This window comes from Lithobates pipiens, unplaced genomic scaffold (assembly GCF_037356315.1).
Source record: "Lithobates pipiens isolate NorthernLeopardFrog02 unplaced genomic scaffold, aLitPip1_a1.2 Scaffold_27, whole genome shotgun sequence".
NCBI classification, from domain to species: Eukaryota; Metazoa; Chordata; class Amphibia; order Anura; family Ranidae; genus Lithobates; species Lithobates pipiens.
Genome location: NW_027507788.1, coordinates 145,181,316 through 145,205,257, shown reverse-complemented (window position 1 = coordinate 145,205,257; position 23,942 = coordinate 145,181,316).

Genomic DNA, 23,942 nt, shown 5'->3' with positions numbered 1-23,942 from the left:
AATCAGGGACAACAGATCAGCTTGAAGAAGAAGAAAGTTCCCTGAGGTCAGGATGGTATCCGGATGTGGAGAGGTCTCTGGCTCGTTGAACATTCGGGACAGGGCGTCCGGTTTGGTATTCTTGGAACCCGGGCGATAAGTTATGTGGAACAAAAACCGGGAAAAGAAAAGAGCCCATCTGGCCTGGCGTGGCTTCAACCTCTTGGCGGACTTCAAGTATTCCAGGTTTCTGTGATCCGTGTAAATGAGGATTGGATGCGTAGCCCCCTCCAGCAGATAGCGCCATTCCTCAAGGGCCACTTTAATGGCCAATAGCTCTCGATCTCCGACATCATAATTTGCCTCTGCTTCGGTTAGCTTGCGGGAGAAGAACGCTACTGGGTGCAAGCGGGCCCTAGGCCCATGTCTCTGGGAGAGAATCGCCCCAACCGCAATCTCAGAGGCATCAACCTCTAAGATATAGGGCCGGGTCGGATCAGGATGTTTGAGGATTGAAGCCGACACAAATAAGTCCTTCAGGGTAGAGAAGGCTTCCTGAGCCTCTGGGGACCATTGAAACTTCAGACCCTGCCTGGTCAGTCTGGTGATGGGGGCTATAATAGTGGAAAACCCCTTAATAAATTTCCTATAGAAATTTGCGAATCCCACGAAACGCTGGACCCCTTTTCTGTCAGTGGGAGCGGGCCAATCACGTATAGCGGAGACTTTCTGAGGGTCCATCTCGATGCCATCTACAGAAATTACCAGCCCCAGGAATTGAATACTTGACTGCTCAAAGGTACATTTCTCCGGCTTGGCATATAGCCCGTGCAGGCGAAGTCGGGATAGTACTTTCCTGACATGCTCCCGGTGTTCTGCCAGAGAGGAGGAGAAGATCAGGATGTCGTCCAAATAGGTAATGACGAACAGGTCTAGGTAATCCCTGAAAATATCATTGATAAAGTGCTGGAATGTGGCGGGAGCGTTGCATAAACCGAAGGGCATGACCAGGTACTCGAAGTGCCCGAAGCGAGTACGAAAGGCAGTTTTCCACTCGTCGCCATCACGGATGCGGACCAGATTGTAGGCCCCCCGGAGATCTAGTTTCGAAAATACTGCCGCTGACCCCAGTCTCTGGAAAAGCTCCGGCACAAGTGGTAGGGGATAACGATTTTTAATAGTTATTTTATTAAGGGCCCGGTAGTCAACGCAGGGGCGCAGGGTCTGGTCTTTCTTTTCCACGAAAAAGATCCCTGCTCCCGCCGGTGAAGTAGAGGGACGTATAAATCCCTTCCTGAGATTATCGTCCAGGTAGGACTTCAAGGTCACCAACTCAGTCTCTGATAGCGGAAAGATCCTCCCAAAAGGAATTTCTGCCCCGGGAAGTAATTCAATGGGACAGTCGTATGGCCTGTGAGGGGGTAAGGTCTCCGCACCCTTTTTGCTAAATACGTCCAGGTAATCATGGTAGGCAGATGGTACAATTTGGCGGGTTTCTGCGTCAACTTCCAGGCAGAGCAAAGAAGAAGAGGCCTGGTCGGTTCCCGACAAACAGTGCTGGAGGCAGTAAGGTGAGGGGAATCTTAACTCCCCGGTGGTCCAGTCAACAAGGGGGTTATGTGCCCTCAGCCAGGGCATGCCGAGAATGATAGGGAAGAGGGGAGAAGTAATAATGTCCAGACAGAGTAATTCTTGATGGGTCCCGGCAATAGTGGTTAACAGGGGCTGAGTCTGCTGGGTTACAGGTCCGGACTTGAGGGTGGAACCATCGGCCAGATGTATAGAAAGTCCCCTTGCCCTGGGCCGAAGAGGGATGTTATGTTTAGAGGCGAAGGTTAGGTCCATAAAGCCACTGCAAGCTCCCGAGTCAATAATAGCGTTGGTCTGGACGTTCCCTCCTGGTAGCTGCAAGGAAATGGACACAGTCAAATGGGAGGCAGCACTAGGACGGTCTAACGTAAGGGCAGGAGATACGGAGAGGGACTTACGGAGCTTAGCAGGGCAATTGCGCACGAAGTGTCCAGACCCTCCACAGTAGAGGCAGAGATTTCCTTCCCGGCGGCGTTGGCGTTCTTCAGGCGTTAAGGAAGGCCGAAGTAAGCCCAGCTGCATGGGCTCAGGGAGGTCTTGACTTGTCGTGGTGACAGCAGGAGGGGTGAGATGAGGAGAGCTGGGGACCCGAGGAAGCATCCATACTGGACGAGAAGTGGTTGAAGACCGCTCCAGGCGGCGTTCTCTCAGCCGCCTGTCTATCTGGATCGCCAGTTCCACCAAGGCTTCTAGAGTCTCTGGAATGCCCACTCGGGCGAGCTCGTCCTTCAACGGTTCCGATAGGCCCATACGGAACTGATAGCGTAATGCCGCGTTATTCCAGTCTGTGTCGGAGCTCCAGCGTCGGAACTCCGACACGTAGTCCTCTACAGGTCGGCGACCTTGCTGCAGCGAATGCAGGGCTGCTTCAGCGGTGGCGGTTAGTTGTGGATTTTCATACAACCGCGACATGGCCTGGAAGAAGATGTCCAAGGTTTCAAGGGAGAGATCCTTCTTTTCTAGTAGACGGTGGGCCCAAGACTGAGGTTCACCGGTTAGCAGAGAGATCACATAGCCCACCTTGGTAGCCTCGAGGGAGAAGGTCCTCGGCTGTAGAGCAAAGAACAGTTCACATGAGTTCCGAAAAGCCCGGAATTTCCCTCGATCTCCGGAAAATCTCTCGGGTGTAGGCACCCTGGGTTCGGGTGGCAGCATCACTACAGCAGGAGTAGCAGAAGTTCCGGAAGTAGCAGGAGAGGAGGTGGACAGGGCCTGGACCCGTTCCTCCAGTTGACTGTAACCCTCCTGTAAACTCTTCACTGCTTGAGTGAGGCCTGCGAGATGGCGGCAAAGTTCGTCCATTGGAGAGGCTCCCTGCGTGGGCTCGGACATGGCTGTCCTGTACTGTCACGTACCTGGTGGAAGGAGCCCGGAGTGCAGGGAGCGGCCTCTCGTAAGCCTCTGGCTCGAGATCCCCTGAGAGTGGGAACAGGGGCTCTGGAGGGCAGAGGGCACAAGTGCCAAGTCCGTGTAGGTGGGCCTGGTCCAGGAACTGGCGTCAGACAGCAGTGGATAAGGCAGGTGGTTCTGGAGTGGCTGGAAGTCAGCAGCTGGCAGCAAGTAGGTGGGCACACGGGAACGGCTGGCAGGCAGGCAGCAGGCAGCAGCGGTCACAGAACACGGACTGGAACAGCAGGCAGAAGCGGGGTCAAACACAAGCCGGGTCGTCAACGGGCTGGCAGCAGAAGTACCGAAGGAGGAGGCAGAAGAATAGTCAGGAAGTCCGGGGGTCAGGGCTGGCAGCAAGCAGGATAATCAGGAACAAGCCGAGTAGATCAGAGACAGGAACAATCAGGTAATCAGAGGCAACTCTCAGGAACGCTGTAGACAGGACAGCAACGGGCCACTAGAATGAATCACTTAAGAAGCCCTCTGGGTGCCAAGAACGGTCGCACGGCGTGCCCGTTCGCGCCCACGTAAAACCGTGCAACCGTCCGTGACCCCGCGCACCCGCGTGCGCACGTTCGCAACCTTGCGCACCCGCGTGCGCCCGATCGTTCCTGCTCGCACCCGCGTGCGTCCGTTCGCGCTAACGCGCGCCCGGGAAGACCTATTAGCGCTCAACGGACCAACACTGTGGGTAAGTCTTCCATGGGCTGCTGGAACTCGGAACCGACCATGACACTGGACTCAGCACCAGCAAGCGTCTGTAGTAGTTGGGTGAGCTGTTGGTTGCGTTCCCTTTTAATACGCGCCCCATATCTCATCAGGATACCCCTGATACCTGTTTTGTGGGCCTCCCACAAGATCCCTGAGTCTAGTTGATCATTCTCCTGAAAATACAAGTCCAGTTCTCTGGTCAATTCCGCTAGTACTTCTGGGTCTGCAGCAGACTCTCCTTAAGATGCCAAAATCGGTGTCTGGGCGAAGAGGAATCGGATAGCCTATAGACCAGGAATATGGGTGCATGGTCTGAGCATGTCCTTTTCCCTATGTAAGTATGTTCTACCGCATGCGGTTGGGTGTAGGGGATCAAAAAGTAATCTATTCTTGTATGTACCCGGTGTCAATTTCCACCCTGTCCAGCAGCTCGATCCCCGCTATGCCACAGAAGATCGCGATCGCCGTGTCCGTAAGATCCTCGGTACCCGTCGCTTCTGGGAGGCCGCGGAGCCGCAGGTTGTTCCTACGGCTCTGGTCCTCCATGTCCTCAAGATGGAGCTGTTGCTCGATCAGGGCCTCCGCTTGTGACTCCTGAAGCCTCTCCACCGCCGACATCCATTGCTCCAGGGCTGCTACCGATGACACCCCCGTCTCCAGCCGGATGGCGAGTGCTGAGACGGGGGTGGAGGTCTGCGGCAGGTCTCCGACACCCGGGCGGAGGTCCGGCGGGTAGTCCCTGTAAGAGTCTGCCAGCGACGATCTCGCATCTGGTGTAGGGGAGTGGCTTGGAGACCGGCTCCCTTCTTCACCTCCGCGTGTAACCACCATGTTTAGCTCCGGCGAGCTATGCTGGGAGAGTTGGAATAGCCTCCTAATTTCACCGGAGGGTGCCTGAGTCGCCGATTTGGATAGCCTACCATTTCTCCTGGCTGTCCTCTTTCTAGAGGAGTGCATAATGTCCAGCAGTACTGCCGGTAAGGTCGGGTAGTAGGAGATGGCCGGGAGCTCAGAAACAACACGTCCCTATTCAGCCATGTCCCGGCCACGCCCTGGGTTTCAGGTTTTCATCTAAGCCAGGATATTGTTCTGCCTTCATTTTTTCAAGAACCCTGTTCTACGGAAGAAAAGTCACTACATTATTATTCCCTGGATGTAGTGAGAGCGATCAACATCTATTTTCAGGTGACTGTGCAGAGTCGGAAAACGCATGTTTTGTTTGTGTTGCCTGAAGGTCCCAGAAAGGGACAGGCAGCGTTGAAATCTACTATTGCTAAGTGGATTCAGCCAGTAATTTATTCATGCTTATGGTTTTAAGAAGAAAGTTGCACCTTTTCAAATCAAAGCACACTCCACCAGGGCTGTTAGTGCTTCATGGGCAGTGCATCACTAAGCCTCCATGGTTCAAATCTGCAAGGTTTACATTACTGTGGCTCTGTATCCCGTGATGTAGGATAAAGAAAATAGGATTTTTATAACAGCTTACCTGTAAAATCCTTTTGTTGGAGTACATCACGGGACACAGAGGTCCCTCCCCTCTTCTAATACACGTATGTTGCTTTTCTACAAAACTGAGGTACTCCCAGTAAGGGGAGGGGTTATATAGGGAGCTAAACTTCCTGTCTAGGGTGTGCCAGTGTCAATCACCTAAAGGTGCCTATATAACCCATACAGTTATTACTGTGGCTCCGTGTCCCGTGATGTACTCCAAGAAAAGGATTTTAAAGGTAAGCTGCTATAAAAATCCTATGTTTTTTTCAAAATTGGCACTCTGTTGTTTATAGTGCAAAAAATAGGTGATCAAATACCACCATAAGAAATCTCTATTTGTGTGAAAGAAAGGACATACATTTTGTTTGGGTACAGCGTTGCATGACCATGCAATTGTCAGTTAAAGCAACGTGGTGCCGTATCGCAAAAAAATGGCCGGGTTATAAAGGGGGCGAATTCTTCCGGGCTGAAGTGGTTAAATGAGCTTCAATATGCTTTTTTCTTCAGCAATGGAGTCTTGTGTGGTGAGTGTGCAGGATACATATTGGGCTAAATTTATTTAAAAATTCATTAATTTTTTATTTTTTTATTGGATATATTTTATAGCAGAAAGTAAAAAATAATGTTTTTTTTTTCAAAATTGTCAGTATTTTTTTGTTTGTAGCAAAAAAAAAAAACCCAGTGGTGATTAAATGTCACCCAAAAAAGACCTCTATTTGTGGGAAAAAAATGACATAAATTTAATTTGGGTACAACATTGCATGACTACACAATTGCCAGTTAAAATAACGCAGTGCCACATAAAAATGCAAAAAATGGCCTGGTCATGAAGGAGGGGTAAATCTTTCCGAGTGCAAGTGGAGAAGTTGTACCTGTTTATCTACAGCTATCTTTTCCCTACATCTACTCAAAGTGCAGAATTTGCACAAGATCTCTCAGCTCTGAAGCAGGGAGAGGAGAGCTGAAGTTACCTCAGTGGGGAGAGCTCTGAGAGCTGATTGGAGGGGAGGGACACACCAACTTCACACAGGAACAGAGCCGAGGTTGTCACTCAGCTGGAGATCCCTTCCCTGTCACCTTTTTTTCTTGGTGTCAGGAAAACTCGAAAAACACTCAAAAGTGACTCATATTTAATGTCTATGAGGTTTACAACCACTTTATGTAACCTTTAATTTTTTGTTCTGCGTGAATTTTCTTTGTGTTCTTAATACAATGTAAATCCTGGCACTATTTTTATTTAATGTAAAATATGCATTAAAATGTCTCTATAAATTCTGTTCATATGCTCTACTCTCTGTGTGTGAGATAAAAACAATAATATTAATAAATAACGAACATATTTCTTTAAAATTGTTCTCCCTACTCAGACGAGCTCATTGTGACTACTTCCCAAGGGGTTCGCAGCTTAATAGCATCTTATTAAAACACCATTTTTATTTCTTAATTAAAACCAGCCACTCGAATGTGTGTGTGTTTTTTCCACAGATGCAGACAGCACTAAACTGTGTCTCGGATGAGCTATTTGCACAATTCTAGCCAGAATCCTCTGCGCTTTGGTTCTTTAGAACCTGAAGCAATGCACAAGCTGTGTCTGGTTTTATGTGACAGCTGAAAGTGATGTTGCCTTGTTTTTTTTCAAGCCACATAACACATAATGGATCTATAGCTCTCCTGCAGTAAGGATAGCAATAACAATACTGTATTTACATGACTCATTCACGGAGAAATCAATTTGTGGTATATCAGTTCCACATGCCTATCACCTGCATCTCAGGGCTCAGAAGATTAGCAGATGGATTTGACTCACTCACACTGGTTATAGAACACCTGTGACACATACTGACTGTACAGTACTAATCGCAATGAGAGCACTCATTGTCTGGATTGTGTGCAAGCTTCTTTGTCACCATGAAATTAAATATTTTCTCTTCTAAAATATTTGAGTCATAAATAGATTTTATGCCATCCTATGCCAAAGGTTCAGGCGAATCAGTGAAAGTGACTAATACACATACCCATTGCAACCAACTTGTTTCCTAAAACTGAACTCCAGCTAAAGAGCTAAATACACAGAATATACACTATGGGGTTTATTTACTAAAGGCAAATCCACTTTGCACTACAAGTGCACAGCAAATGCACTTGAAAGTTCACTGAAAGTGCATTTGGAAGTGCAGTCGCTGTAGATCTGAGGGGGACATGCAAGATAAATAAAAAACAGCATTTTAGCTTGCACATGATTGGATGATAAAATCAGCAGAGCTTCTCCATCATTTCAGATCTTCCCGAAATTGTAATATGAAGGAGAACGGGAAGGGATCTCACTGCTCCAGGAGCACACATGCAGGCTGTAAACTGTCTCTTCGGCTGAGAAGCCACAAGTGCTGGCTATTACCACTAGCAACAGATGAAAAACAAGCTCTGGACTGCCGCACTCTTCAAAAAAACATTTTCTTTTATTTGAAAATCACATCACAGCTCAACAAACACAGCGACAATTAGGATTTTGGCCGACCATGTGCACCCCATGGTGTAGACATTGGGGTTTATTTACTACAACTGGCGAGTGCAAAATGTGGTTTAGGTCTGCATAGAGACCAATCAGCTTCCAGGTTATTTTGTCAAAGCTTGATTGAACAAGCCAAAGTTAGAAGCTGATTGGCTATCATGTACAGCTGCACCACATTTTGCACTCTCCAGTCTTAGTAAATCAATCCCATTGTTTCCCGAAGACAGCGCCATTTACCAAGACAATAATGGTTCAATTCACACAGCTGGTGTTGTCAAAATCATGATTTGAGAAGCATGCAGACGAATTCTTGCAACTTCCTTGTGCGCCGCAATTGCCGAACCTTAATATCAAAGAGCCACTATGGTCAATTTTGGAGAACATGGTTTGGGCTTGTTTTCCACCTCTGGCATTTCTGCAAGAACTGGAATGATTTTTTCACAAAGAGTGGTATCAGATTCTATTATTCTTCATCCAAGACTAATGTTTGTAAATTTCCAGAAGAATTCATGCCATCTTGGATGCCAAAGGTGGTCCAACACCATATTAGTCAAAGATTACGTTCTTTTACCTGGTGTTTCCATAATTTTGTCCAACCTCTGTATATAGATGACAGTGTGAGGCCTTGCAAATGGTTGGAAAAAGGACACAGTATTTTCAAAGTTGCTCCAGTGTATATATTTTGAGTGGTGAAAGCTGTGTTCTGAGCTTTCTCTGGGTTTTGTAATCCCACATCAGGGCCTGGAGTTTGAAGGTCCCAAAGTGTCTTGGGTGGAAAGAAAACCTTCAATCCTGTGTCCAGATTTTTTTAGACACCTGCAGTCTGTATAAGTGCATAGGCAAGCAAGGTCAGTATAAGCCAGGTGTGAGAATAGCTCAGGGCTCCAGTCAGAAGGAGAAAGGCTCCAATTTTGGAGACAGGGCTCCACCCAAGCGTCAGGAGGGACCTGTTCAGGAGGCAGGGTGGCATCACCCTAGGAGACAGGTGTGAGCCAGGCTAGCGATGTGCATTGAAAATGAGCTGTGTGCATTGAAGAGCCTTAAGCTGTGTGCATTGAAGAGCCGGTGGTCTGAAGGACCAGTTCTAACAGCAGTGGTACTGATAAAGCATAGCCAGGTGTGCTAGCATTTTTCTGTTGCTGATGTTTATTGGGGAAGAACCCCTCTATGGGCAACTTTGTAAATGACGTTGTTTTTCCTTTTTTGTCTTTCCGTATGTGTTGGGCTGGTCTGGTCCGGCTGTGTTTTTTTTCAGACCAGGAGCTGCGATACGCTCTGGGAGTCCTCCCCTTCCCTCTTCCCCCTTGGTGATGCAAGGGTTCAGGCGGTCTTCCTGTTGTGCATCGACATCACGCCCCCAACACTGTCCGCACTACGTCATCACCAGTGGCATTGGTGCACCGTCATTGTGATTTGTCATCAGCAGTTTACACAAGGTCATTTAGTGCCAACTGACAAGCGGTTCACACTGCTCAGCTGGTGGCTCCCCCCAGTCACATTGTAGTATTTATACTCCACCTAGCCAAAAGAGACTCTCCTTGTGGTTGATGTTCCTGTGGACAATGAGCACCTTTTGGAGCTTATTCGTTCACATAGGAGTCCTAGGTACTATTGTGGCAGTCCTTCATTTTTCATTTTCTTTATTGTCTTCTTCACACCTTTGACTTGATGGCTGGTTTCTTACCCTGTTTGCTAGTAGTCTCCCTTGTTGGGGTACACTGTCATTTGTATCACCCTTAATTTCCTTTTATCTAGACCTTTTCACATTACCATTCTAATACCCTTTGGTCACAGCACCCATACACCCTTCACTAAAAATGATCCACTATGTTATATACCCCTGCGTTTTATCATATTATATAAATTTTTTCATAAATGGACTATTTTGATGTGGTTCACATCACCCTTGATTATCCATGGGGGATTCATCCCTGGGGACTGCCTTCTTCTGTTGGTCTTTTCCATCTATGCCATGGGGATGACTGCCTCCGCTTCCAGGGCTGATGATCCTTCCAGCCGGCCTCTAGCTTTCAAAGCTTGTGCCCAGACTCATAGTTGGTCTGTAAGTATGAGTGGTGTATCTACCTTTGAATCTTCCTTCCCTTTCTCCTCTTATAGACATATAGAATTTCGGACTGGCATGCCTCACTAAACGCATCAATCATTGGAAAAGGCAGTCTAGGCCAGAAAAAAAGGGATACTAATGGCACAGACATGTGCTGGTCATTTAGGAGAGACAGGAGTAAAGCTCCGGGCTCCCCCATCCGGAGAGACAGTGTGTGTTGTAATGGAGCAGAAAGGTGCATGTCTGCATCATGCTGTCTAGAACAGGATAGACCAAGGCCCCAGCCTGAGAGAGAGTCTATGAGAGACAGAGCAGCAGGGAGCTGCAAGGAAAGACACAGAGGTACAGTGGTTGGTGCACAAGTACTGGGAAGTGTGTTAGATGACCTGGAGGACCAAGGCATGAAACCTGAGCAGTAGAGCTGCGAAGAGAGCCACGGGGCTGAATATTGGTCTTTTGTCGAGAATGATGGTGAAAACCCCCTTTGTAGGCATCTAGGAAAAGCGTAAGAAGTTTTACAGGTCTGAATACAGCAATATTGTATGCTATGGGCCCATTCACACTGCTCCATTTTGGTTCATAGTTTTTAACTGCTTGAAAATTTGCATTCATGGTGCAAGTTTAAAACCATTTTACATGGTAAGAAATATTTGTGTAGCACCCTCTAGTGTGTGCTAGTTGTTAGTGTAGGTTTGTAGTGTAGGTCTGTTAGTGTTGGAAAATTTAGTTTTGGCTCAAGGCTAAAACTGAACTGTGAATCTGGGTCAGGGTTTCGTGAGTCAGAGCTGGATGACTCGTCCTAAAAGCTCCTCTGGCGCCTCCCCCTGGTCTAGAAAGTTGTAGAAACTTCTAGAGCTAGTGTGTGGAGGTTAGGAGGGGCTGTTTGGAATATTTATGAGGGCCTCAGCCAATCCCAAGTGTAAAAGCCTAGCAGGGGGCAGGTTCCCCTTATAAATAGGCATGAGCCATGCCAGCAGGGGCAGTCAGTGGAAGATTGAGATTTAGTCATTTGGAGGCTGTTGTGGCCCTCTGGGGTATCCCCTAGTCTGGGGAGGTGACCTTGGGCTGGGGCACGGGAGGACTGCTGGGAGAAGTTAGCCTGGAGGGCTAGTAAAAGGAGCAGCTGCAGCCAGATGGGTTGGCAGTGCCTGAAGAGGTGATCCTGGGACCAGTAGCCACAGTAGAGATTGCAAGCTGTAAGTACTGCTACACAACAAGGGGCTTTGAGTTCCCGCCTACAAAAGGCCATTGCTAAATCTGACTGTGCATGTCAAATTTCTTTACAGTGATCCAGCTGGAGTCTTGCAAGCAAGTAAAGTGCAGGAGGAGTACCAAGGATACTATATATATATATATATATATATATATATATATATATATACATATAGACTGTGCATAGAAAGATGTCCCTGGAGATGTTGTTACAGTGTTGTTTCTGAAGTCAAGTGGGCATCCTATAATTTCCCATCCAAGTTATTAACCCTCAATAAACCACAAAAACAAACAAAGTCATAGACGGTTTTCTGTCTTTAGAGTGCCTGTGAAAATTTAGTGTGCCTGGCTATACAGGGTGGGGGATCCCAGTTCATCTGTGGCCCTTAAGGGAGTGTGCTATATTTGTGCTAATGATTACATGTGTACAGCATGTAGGCAGGTGCAGTCTACTTTCTCTACTGTAGGTGGCATTCAGCTGGAGCCGCAGTACAGCCTGGAGGCAAAATCAGGGGAAACTTGGATTCTCTGTGGTTTCCTGGTTCCTGGAGGTTGCAGTGTTGCGGTTGGTGGCACTGTGATCAATTGACCCTTGGTGGCCATCTTGGGTCAGCAGAGTATTTTTAAATCCTTGACCCCAGGTTTTGGCATTTGCTATTGTGTGTAGTGTTACCTGTCTGTCATGGACAGTACTAGCGGCAGGGAAAGGTTCCAGTTGAGGAGGGAAAATGTAGGGTTTTCAACTTCTCTTCTTTCTGTTTGGACATGAGAAGGTCAGGCCCCTCCTAACAGGCGCTGTCCGTTTGTCTGAAATCTGCTGTGCTGCCCCTACGAGGCATAGAATTTATATATATATATATATATATATATATATATATATATATATATATATATATATATATATATATATATATATTGTTTTTCTAACCATTTGCTATGGACGTTTAACCACTAGAGATCCGCGCTATAGCCGAGTGACGGCTACAGCGCGGACCTGCTTTGCCGGGACGACGTCTATTGACGTTGTCCCGTGCACGAGCGGCCTGCTGCGCTCTGTGATCAGCGAGTCTATGAGACTGGCCTGATCACAGATCGGAGCAAGGGGTTGATCCCGACCCCTTACCACATGATCAGCTGTCAGCCAATGACAGCTGATCATGTGATCACAACAGAGCCGGTAAACGCTATTTTTCCTCCTCTCGCTGACAGCGTGAGGAGAAAAAAAAAGCCGATCACCAGCGACCGTGAGAGGGACTTCAGTCCCGATCACGGCCAGCTGGGGCCAGCTCATCAGTGCCCACCTGCCCCCTGCCAGTGCCACCTAAATATGGGAAAAAGTGCCACCCATCAGTGCCCACAGTGCCACCTATCAGTGCCCACAATCTGCCTCTACAACAGTGCTGCACCTCAGTGCCACATATCCTTGCCCATCAGTGTCATCTATCAGTGCCCATCAGTGACGCACATCAGAGCCACCTATCAGAGCCACCTATCAGTGCCCATCAGTCCCATCTATCAGTGGTACCTATCAGTGCCCATAAGTGCCATCTTATCTGTGCCCATCTTTGCCCATCAGTCCCCCCTTATCTGTGCCCATCAGTACTGCCTTATCTGTGCCTATCGGTGCCAACTTATCTGTGCCTATTAGTGCCGCCTTAACTGTGCCTATCAGTGCCCACTAGTACAGCCTATCAGTGCCCACCAGTGCAGCCTATCAGTGCCCCCCAGTGCCACCTCATCAGCGCATTTGAATGAAGAAGAAAAATTACCTGTTTGCAAAATTTTATAACAAACTATTAAACATGATTTTTTTTTTTTTTGCATCTTTTTTTGTTTGTTTAGCAAAAAATAAAACTCACAGCTGTAATTAAATACCAAAAGAAAGCTCTATTTGTGGGAAAAAAATGATAAAAATTTCATTTGGGTACAGTGTTGTATGGCCACGCAATTGTCATTCAAAGTGCATCAGCGCTTTGAATGGGGGGTTTAAGTGCCCAGTAAGCAAGTGGTTAAGTTTAGGTCACATGCTGCCATCTAGTGACCTTTTGTGGTAATGCACTTGTGTTCTCAAGTTTTTTCCCTTTATGTTATTACATACTTCCTTTGCATGTAATGCTCCACCCTTCTTCCTGTGATTTGTACTTCCTGTGTTTTCTACTTCCTGTGTCATCAATGGAGTAACTAGCCTCATGTAGCAGGGCACATGTATTCTACATTGTAAGCTACAGACAATTATCATCTTTTGACCGCACAATACCACTATCTGTTCATCTGTTTGTATCCTGTCATCTGCTGTTATCTGATGATCAGAATAAAAGCATCTTTTGGATGGAAATCGGTATTGGTGAGTTCAAGCTATTTGATGAGGATTGTCCTCAGTGATTATATCTGCTTATACAGGCCAGGCATAGAGGTCTCACAAGGGATAGATTGCTTCACAACAATCGGAGTCAGAATAGTCAAAAGATGTATAGAATTCCCATAGTCTGCTGTGTATATGTGTGTGCGCCTGATCTGCAATCAGGCTCAGTGCCATCCACTATCTTGTGAAGCACATGGTCGCACGAGTTTACTGCACCTCATGTGAATGTTAAAAACTGTTTCTCTACATTGAACTGTGTTACCCCATCCTGTCTAGCTGCTGTTCATCTTCTTAAAGAGACAGTACTATTTCTTGCAAAATGTTTAGACAAGACTCTGAGCCCCCTTTTGTGGCTGAACCAATGCAGATTCACCATGCCTCTGAACCCGCAGATTTACAGGGAGCAGACTCTGCAGATATTGCCGAACACAGTGTAAGACCCAAACGTACAATAAAACCTATACAAAAACTCAGATAAAACTATGAAACCACTAGAGATGAATTGTGCAGCAATCTGTCAGACCTATGGGACAGCAATTCACACTGCATGGCAGTTTTGTCACACTTGAATGATCAACCAGCTGAACTAAGAGACTCTATAGATCACTTATCTGCTGCGTACAAACGCTACCAGCAGCTGTTTGCAAAATACACAGCTTTCTTGCAGGACTGTAATATAGAGAACTCTTTAGCAGAACTGACCAGGGCTGATGCACTAAACCAACAAAGGGATTTCTTAGTACAAAATGCCCAGTGTAAGGCAGAACTCCGCATTGCTCAACTGCAGGACACCAGATCTTACAGATCCACATCAACCAAGCACACGGGACGTTCTTCTAGATCAAGGATATGCAATTAGCAGACCTCCAGCTGTTGCAGAGCTACAAGTCTTATTAGGCATAGCAAGATTCCGAGAGCCAGAAGCATGACACCCAGAGGCAGAGGCATGATGGGACTTATAGTTTTTCAACAGCTGGAGGTCCGCTAATTACATATCCCTGTTCTAGATTCTCTCGCTTCAGAAGTTCAACGTTAAGCGACAAGCTAATAGAGGCCCATGCAAGTCTGGAAGCAAATAAAGTGCAAAGCTCATTTACCAGAAAGGAAACAGAAACACAAAAAGACAAGATGAAAGCTCAACAAGCAGAGGCAGATACCCAATTAAACATTCTGCAAATGGAAAATGAAGAAGCAGCTGCCCTAGCAAGGCTCAGAGTCCTCGAACAAGCAAAGGGAGAAAGTGCTAACTCAGACTGATCCATCCCAGCAGAACTGCAAGATCCAGTTGAACGCACCAGTGAATATGTACTAAAGCATAATGTTTGCAATGATGCAGAGTAAACGCCTGTATGTCTTACTAACAACACTGTTCTGACTCTCAACACAGAGAACTCTCAGCTCCAAATGCCTGAGCCTCTTCAAGTCTACAACACAATTGCATCTATGCAGCAAACCGCATCACCCCTTGCTGACAACAAGGTGACTTCCAGTGACAAGCCGCAGCTCAAGCCACAGCCAGCACAAGCCTTAGGGACTCCACAGTTAAACGCTCTTACAACATCATTTCACCCTGTCAAACCTCACCCTACTTCACCAAAGAACTTTCACACCTGAAGGGTTCCACAAGTTACTTTGGCAACGAAGAGTGAGAGACCAGACTTGAATGACTTTGCCAGATATATGGTATGCCGTGAGCTCATTAACACTACCCTATCAAGGTTTGATGACTGCCCGGAGAGCTACAGGGCCTGGAGATCAACCTTCAAAGCTGCTGTTGCTGATCCCAACCTTAATACCAAGGAGGAACTTGATTTGCTCATAAAGTGGCTAGGGCCAGAATCTGCAGATCATGTTAAAAGACTGAGAACAGTGCATGTTGACCACCCAGATGCAGGTCTTGTTGCTGCATGGGCCAGACTTGAGCAAGCCTATGGTAGCTCTGAAGCAATAGAGAGCACTCTATTCAAGAGACTGCAAAACTTCCCAAAAATAGGGAACAAAGACTATCGCAAGCTCCAAGATCTGAGTGACCTTCTCATGGAGCTGGAGTTGGCAAAGACAGACCCACGTCTACCTGGACTAAGCTTCCTGGACACTGCTCATGGTGTCAATCCAATGGTGTCTAAACTGCCATAAGGCCTGCAAGAGAAATGGCCAAAACAGGGCTCAAGATACAAAAGAGACTATAACGTATCTTTTCCTCCATTCTCATATTTTTGCAGGTTCATCAGTGATCAAGCCTGGATGAGAAACAATCCCAGCTTCAGCTTCATTGAAACCAACTTGCCTGCTTCTTCTTCATCAAGGTATGATAACATAGCAGCTAAACGTAGAGACTTTAATAAAGCAATATCTGTTAAAAGGACACCACCCGTATCCTTTCCCGCTCACCAGAGCCATTCAGGTGACAGAGATAAAGACCCTAATCGTCAGTGCCCTATTCACAAGAAGCCTCACCCCCTAAAGAAATGTCATGGGCTTAGGGCAAAGACATTACAAGAGCGCAGGGAAATTCTTCAGAAACTTGGAACATGCTACATCTGCTGTGCCTGTTATGGACATTTTGCTAAAGACTGTAAAGTTGTCATCAAGTGCACAGAATGCCATGGCGACAGACATGTTACAGCTATGCATCCGGGCCCACCTTCAGACAATTCACATCAGCCTCCTACCTCTAGCCCCGTCTCAAGTCATGGCGGGGAGCAACAAGGTCATGCTCCAGCCACAGCTAACATTTCTTCTTCATGCACAGAAGTCTGTGGGGAAGGCTTAGATAACAAATGCTGCGCTAAGATATGCCTAGTCAAGATATACCCAAAGGGTCGACCTGAGGAAGCTATCAGGATGTATGTCATAATAGATGAACAGAGCAACAGATCCCTGGTTAAGCCTAAATTCTTTGAGATCTTTGGTATAGAGGGACACGCATCACAGTATACTCTCAGAACCTGTTCTGGTCGTGAAGAGACCTTCGGTAGGAGGGCCAATAGGTTCATGGTCTCTCATATAAATAATGGAGAAGGTATACCCCTACCAACATTAGTCGATTGTGAACAGATACTAGACGAAAGGGAAGAAATTCCTTCTCCAGAGGCTGCATATCACTATCCTCACTTGAGGCACCTTGTTAATGAAATTCCTGCAATGGAAATGAATGCTGAAATCTTGATCTTGCTAGGAAGAGACATTCTCAAAGTACACAAGGTACGCAAGCAATGCAATGAACCTGATGATGCCCCTTACGCACAAAAACTTGATCTAGGCTGGGTAATCGTGGGCAACGTATACTTGGATGGAATGCGCACATCATCCGAGATCCACTCCTTCAAAACGTATATGTTAGGAAACGGACATGCATGCCACTTCAAACAGTGCCTTTGCCATTACGAAGTAAAAGAGGAGCCTCTCGACAACACCTAAGTACCTGATGTCACTCCTAACCTTTGTGATGTCAACCTAGGTAACACTGTGTTTTGTACTGCAAGCGATGACAACAAAATATCCTTGTCAGATAATGGACAAAGAATTTTTCCAGGATGAGTCTAACAGCTGGATTGCACCATTACCTCTTCGCGCTGTAAGGGTTAAACTCCCAAACAATCGCGAACAGGCTCTATCCAGAGTCAACTCACTTCAACAAACACTAAAGAACAGGCCTGAAATGAAGGACCATTTCATTGCTTTTATGAAAAGTATCTTTGACAATGATCACGCCGAACCAGCTCCACCACTTCAAAGACACGATGAGTGCTGGTACCTGCCTTTCTTCGGAGTGCATCATCCACGTAAGCCAAAGCAAATCAGGGTAGCATTTGACTCCAGTGCCAAGCATCAAGGCGTATCCCTGAACAATGTTCTTCTCACTGGTCCAAACCTAACCAACACCCTTGTAGGTGTACTTATGAGGTTCGGAAGAGAGCCAGTTACCATAACTACTGACATTGAACAAATGTTTCATTGCTTCATTGCACGTGAAGACCATCGGAACTTCCTAAGGTTTCTGTGGCACCGTGACAACAACACGGACAATGAGATGATTGAATACCGCATGAAGGTACATGTTTTCGGAAATAGTCTCTCACCCGCTGTTGCAACATATGGTTTACAAAGGACTGCTCTTGACAGAGAAATGGAGTATGGCATGGATGCTCAACACTTGTTGAGAGAGACTTCTATGTGGACGATGGACTTAAATCTTTACCTACAGACGAAGAAGCCATAGACCTGCTCCAAAGGACACAAGGTATGCTTTCTGAGGCTAACCTCAGACTACACAAGATTGCTTCAAACAGTGTTGCTGATATGAAAGCCTTTCAACCTGGCGATCATGCCACAGGGTTTAAAGACTTGAATCTGGGAATGGGCATACCACCTGTACAGAGGAGTCTGGGCCTACGGTGGGACTTATTAAAAGACACCTTCGGCTTTCAAGTCAGCTCTGCAGACAAGCCATTTACCAAACGTGGTGTTCTGTCAGTAGTGAACAGCCTATACGATCCATTGGGATTTTTAGCTCCCATCACTATACAAGGTAAATCCTTACTTAGACAGTTCTCAGAGACTATGAAAGATTGGGATGCTCCACTGCCAATAAACCAGCTTTCAAAGTGGGAGTCCTGGAAACAATCTCTACATGCCTTAGGCCGCGTACACACGGGAGGACTGTCTGGCCAACTAAGTCCGTCAGACAATCCGACAGACAGTCCGTCCTACTTTTGAATGAACGGACTTGACCACACACGATGAACAGACAGTCCATTGAAAGCTTGCGTGATGACGTGTACAGCACGTACGACGGGACTAGAAATATGACGTCCAATACACTGCAATGCAACCTTCGGCCGTGTAAATCCTTTCTGAGCATGCGCCATACTTAGTCCGTCCAACTTGCCTACTCACGAGCGGACTGTCCGCTGAAACCAAAGTTGGACGGACAATATTACGGAAATTCCGAAAGACTTAGTCCGCCAGACTGTCCGCTGAAAAAGTCCGCTGAAGCCCACACACGAGCGGACTGTCCGCTGAAACACGTTTCAGCGGACTAAGTTGGACAGACAGTCCGCCCGTGTGTACGCGGCCATAGATGGAATCCATATAGCACACTGCTCTACTTCTGCCTCCCTTGCCAAAAGTGAGAGGAAAGAGCTTTACATCTTCTCAGATGCATCTACTGAGGCCGTAGCAACTGTCACTTACCCCAAGGTAAGAGATTCTTCTGTTTGGGAAAGCTAAGTTAGCACCTAACCCTGAACACACAATTCCCAGGCTTGAAATTTGTGGGACTGTGCTAGCTGTAGAAATAGCAGATTTCATACTGCGTGAGGTAGACATTCAGATGACGTCAGATTCTACACACACAGCAAGGTTGTTCTGGGCTACATATACAACCAGACTAAACGTTTCTATGCCAGCAACCATGTAGAGAGAATCAGGAAATCCTCTAAACCTGAACAATGGCATTATGTTCCCTCTGAAATTAACCCTGCAGATCATGCCACCAGGCCTGAATTCCTGCAAAATCATCCAGAAGAAACTGCTACTCTTCTTACCCAGAATCTTGGGTCTGTTCCTGTTCCACCTGGAAACTTTAAAACACAAAATCTGTGCTATGACCAGTGGAAACGAGTACAACACCTCGCCAACCGCTTCTGGAATCATTGGAAGATGGAGTGTCTTTCTACTCTGCAAGGACGCTGGAAATGTCAACAGCTGAACCCTAACATACAAGTTGGAGATCTTGTTCTGCTTAAGGATCAGCAAACTGAAAGAATCGAATGGCCCATGGGACTTTTTGTAAAGAGTGTTCCTAGTGATGATGGTAAAGTACGTAAAGTGGAGGTGAAGGTTTCAACACAAGGGACTGTAAAGACTATCACGGAACTTATTTTGCTCTTGCCCTTTGGAGAATGAGTAAGTTCACATGCTGCCATCTAGTGACCTTTTGTGGTAATACACTTGTGTTCTCAAGTTTTTTCCCTTTACGTTATGAGATACTTCCTTTGCATGTAATGCTCCACCCTTCTTCCTATGTTTTGTACTTCCTGTGTTTTGTACTTCCTGTGTCATCAATGGAGTAACTAGCCTCATGTAGCAGGGCACATGTATTCTACATTGTAAGCTACAGACAATTATCATCTTTTGACCACACAATACCACAACCTTTTCATCTGTTTGTATCCTGTCATCTGCCGTAATCTGATGATCAGAATAAAAGCATCCTGTGGATGGAAATTGGTATTGGTGAGTTCAAGCTATCTGATGAGGATTGTACTCAGTGATTATATCTGCTTATACAGGCCAGGCATAGAGGTCTCACAAGGGATAGATCGCTTCACAAGAATCGGAGTCAGAATATCTGCTTCACTACACACTGTTGGAATTCAGGAGTGCTCCCATTTGGGCCTTTTCCCACTGGGCTTGTTGTGAAATATTTTTAATTTACTTCAAGTCAAGTTCTTTGCATTAGACTCAGACTGATTCGCTACACTATACCTACTTACAAGCGTAAAGGGACCCTATGCCCCGCTACCTAGTAAATTCAGGGTTAACATGTAAACATTAAAAATGTGTAGGTAGCAGCTGCTTAGATGCAGAATGACTTCTACTTTCAGTCATTGTCATGACTGGAGGCCAAGGTCAGTCTGCTCTCAAGCCAGCATCTCCACCGAAATACATGCTGTTGATGTTTACAATAACTCATTCATGCTGCAGCGACGCAGGCAGAGCAGGACCTCAGCCTTCAGTCATTTTGAATGATGGAAGGTCGGGATCATTCTGGCGACATTAAATACTCGCAGGGGAGATATAAAAATTATTGTCGTCAGGGGCAGGTCCAAGTCTCGGGAGGGGCACTACCAGGAAATACGTTTTTTTCCTGGGAAATTTATCAGGGCAATGGCTGGTGTTGGTGCTTCAATTATCATGGCACCATGGTTGATATGGTGTCAGGATGATTGAAGCACATTATTTCTATCCTTACATGATTGTAATATAAAATGAAATAGTTCAAGTTACCATAATGCAAAATCAGTGGGAGCCCTGAGTGTGTCACTTGCCACATCACCTGCCACCAGATGCAGTGTGTCACTTACCACGTCACCTGCCACCAGATGCGGATTGTCACTTGCGACACTGCTTGTCACCAGATTCGACTTGTCACTTGCCATGTCACTTGCCCGCCACAAGGTGCAGATTGTCACTTACCACGTCACTTGCCTGCTACAAGATGTGGATTTTCACTTGCCACATCACTTGCCTGCTACAAGATGCGTATTGTCACTTGCCACGTCACTTGTCTGCCACTTGTCTACCACAATATGCGGATTGTCACTTGCCACAAGTTGCGGAATGTCACTTGCTCCGTCACTTGCTTGCCACAAGGTGCAGATTGTCACTTGCCTGCCACAAGACGCGGATTGTCACTTGCCATGTCACTTGCCTACCACAAGATGTGGATTGTCAATTGCCATGTCACTTTCCTGCCACTAGATGCGGATTGTCACTTGCTGTGTCCCAGAGTGAAGTCAAGTAGCAGAGAGAGGATGTAATCTATGCTGCCCGTGGCTGCATAGTGAGGGTGGAACTGCAGTGAAGCGGGGCAGGTGGTGAGAGATGATGTCGCCTCTCTGCTCGCATGTCTGCCTGCTCACTGTCCTGCCTTTCCACTCACCCATCGGCCCTTTATCTGGCATGACTACCCACTCCCCTTACCCATCGGGCCGCTGACTAGCCTGCCAGCCCACTCACCTGCCGCCCCCCCCCCCCCCCCCCCGGATCCGTCCCTGATTGGTGTATAATCAGCAGCTATGGCACAGAATGTATGTATTGCAGCTAACACAGGTGTATGTCCATATGTAGTACAGACAGCTTTTAATGCAGGCCTTGTATGTGTATTTTTTTTTTTTTTTTTACTATTATTTACCTTTAAAAACAACCTAAGGATAAAAGGCTAGCCCCAGTTGTTGCAAAATAGCTAGCAGACTGAATTATTTTAGTGATAGATCCATGCTGACCAGTTGTCTGCAAGAATATCTGGTTGTAATTTTAAAAGAGATAGTTTTCTTGAGTACTTTAATCTGTACCTTTTCTAAAAAAGAGCGTACAGTTATTGTGCAACACATCAGCCCATATGTGCAAGTGGTGCTGTAATATTTTGCTGCAGAAACTATAAGGATTGCCAAAGGATTCTCAGGACAAATTAGGTTAAAGTGGTATTAAACCCAAAACCAAAATTGTAATATATTGCAGCTTACAACCATTAGATGTGGTAGCTTCATTAGCTTTCAGTTTTTTTAGGCTTTTTTTCCACTGTTCCCCTGTTTTCACCTGATGATCTGGCCAGTAACACATCTCATGTATTGCATTGCCCTCACTCTGGATAAAGGAGCAACAGAGACACTATATTACCAAAAGTATTGGGCGGTCTCCATTTACACACACACATGAACTTTTAAGGGATCATGAAGTCAGAAGGTTTTTTATCTTCATGCATTTTATGCATGAAGACAAAAAGCCTTTGGTGTGCAGCAGCCCCCTAATACTTACCTGAGCCCCATCTCTATCCAGTGATGTCCACGAGTGTCTCAGCCACCTGAGACCTTCCTTCCTGATTAGCTTAGACACAGCAGCGGCACCATTGATTCCCGCTGCTGTCAATCAAAGTCAGTAAGGCAATCGGGAGAGAAAGGGGGCGGGCCTAACCAGAGCTCCATGTCTGAATGGACAGATGGAGCTGCAGCTTGGCTTGAGTGCCCCCATAGCAAGCTGCTTGCTGTGGAGGGACTCAACCGGAGGGAAGGGCCAGGAGCACAGAAGAGGGACCCGAGAAGAGGAGGATCAGGACTGCTCTGTGCAAATCCACTGCAACAGAGCAGGTAAGTATAACATGTTTGTTGTTTTTATATATAAAAAAACGAGACCTTAGTCCATATGGTTCAATAATCAGTTGGCCCAGCCTTTGCATCTATAACAGCTTCAACTCTTCTGGGAAGTCTGTCCACAAGGTTTAGGAGTGTGTCTAATGGGAATGTTTGACCATTCCTCCAGAAGCACATTTGTGAGGTCAGACACTGATGTGGACAAGAAGGCTCGTAGTCTCCACTCTAATTCAACCCAAAGGTGTTCTATCGGGTTGAGGTCAGGAGTCAAGTTCTTCCACTCCAAACTTGTTCATCCATGTCTTTATGGACCTTGCTTTGTGCACTGGTCCAAATCATTTTGGTGGAGGGGGGATTATGATGTGGGGTTGTTTCTCAGGGGTTGGGCTTAGCCCCTTAGTTCTAGTGAAGGGAACTCTTAAGGTGTCAGAATACCAAGGCATTTTGGCCAACTTCATGCTCCCAACTTTGTGGGAACAGTTTTGGGGATGGCCCCTTCCTGTTCCAACATAACTGTGCACCAGTGCACAAGGTCCATAAAGACATGGATGACCATTCTTCACAAATGCGCTTCTGGAAGAATGGTCAAACATTCCCATAGACACACTCCTAAACCTTGTGGATAGCCTTCCCAGAAGAGTTGAAGCTGTTATACCTGTAAAGGTTGGACGAACTCAATATTGAACCCTACGGACTAAGACTGAAATGCCATTAAAGTTAATGTGCGTAGGGGCGTGGCCTGGACTGGCATGTGAGTAGCAGCTTTCTCACAGAGCTCCCGCAGGTTACCCTAAATTGATACTGTTCCCAGCTTCACAGTGCTGTTTAACAGCAATAGGACTAATCCTGCACCTAGTGAGACCCCACTAAGCTACTGAACTGAACGAATCCATGATGGTATTGAAGGGAAAGAGCAAGGAAGAGGTGCTGCATCCGGAGATTCAAAATGGCACCGCTGTAGGGCTCCAGCAGCTCACACAGCGTGGTGCAGATAAAACAAAAGAAACGTTGAGTAAAGCTCCCAAAACCCCTAAGAATACCAGCGGTGAAACCCCCCCCGAAGACATCCGTTATTATGCCCAGAAGCTAGCAGGATCCCTGAATATTACTGACCCAGCCGAGGAGGGGGGGAGCCTGAGGGGGAACTCATTGCACGAGGGAATATGGACAAAGGAGTTCCTGAGTGCACAGATGCAAACCTCATGGCTGCACAGTCAGAAGAGCTGGAAGAGGGCAGTGATGATGAGGAGTCTGCGCAGCCTACACTAGTTGAGATCCTGAGAGCTGTTAATAAATGCACTGCCTCAGTTATACTTTGCAAGAACGCTTTGGTGGTCTGAAGGAGAAAGTGTCTTTGATAAGGCAGGATATACAAAAGATCACAGAAGGAACCACTTCTGCTGAATGCAGGATCAGCAACAGAGGACAAGCTTCCCCCTCTGATAAGAGACTCACAACATAACACCAGAATGGTTGCAGCTGTAGATCAATGTGCTGATGACCTTGAGAACAGAATGAGACATAATAATGTACGAATTGTTGGTCTCCCTTAGAAAATGGAAGGTAAAGACCCCACTGATTTTGTGGAAAGATGGCTGCTGGAGATGTTTGGGAAGGAGGCGTTTACATCCCTATATGCAGTGGAGACAGCTCACAGAGTCCCCCTGCGGCCCCTTCCCCCAGGGCATGCTCCCCATCCCATCCTGGCACTAATGCTACATTACAGAGATAGAGAGATTATCCTGCATCTGGCCTTGG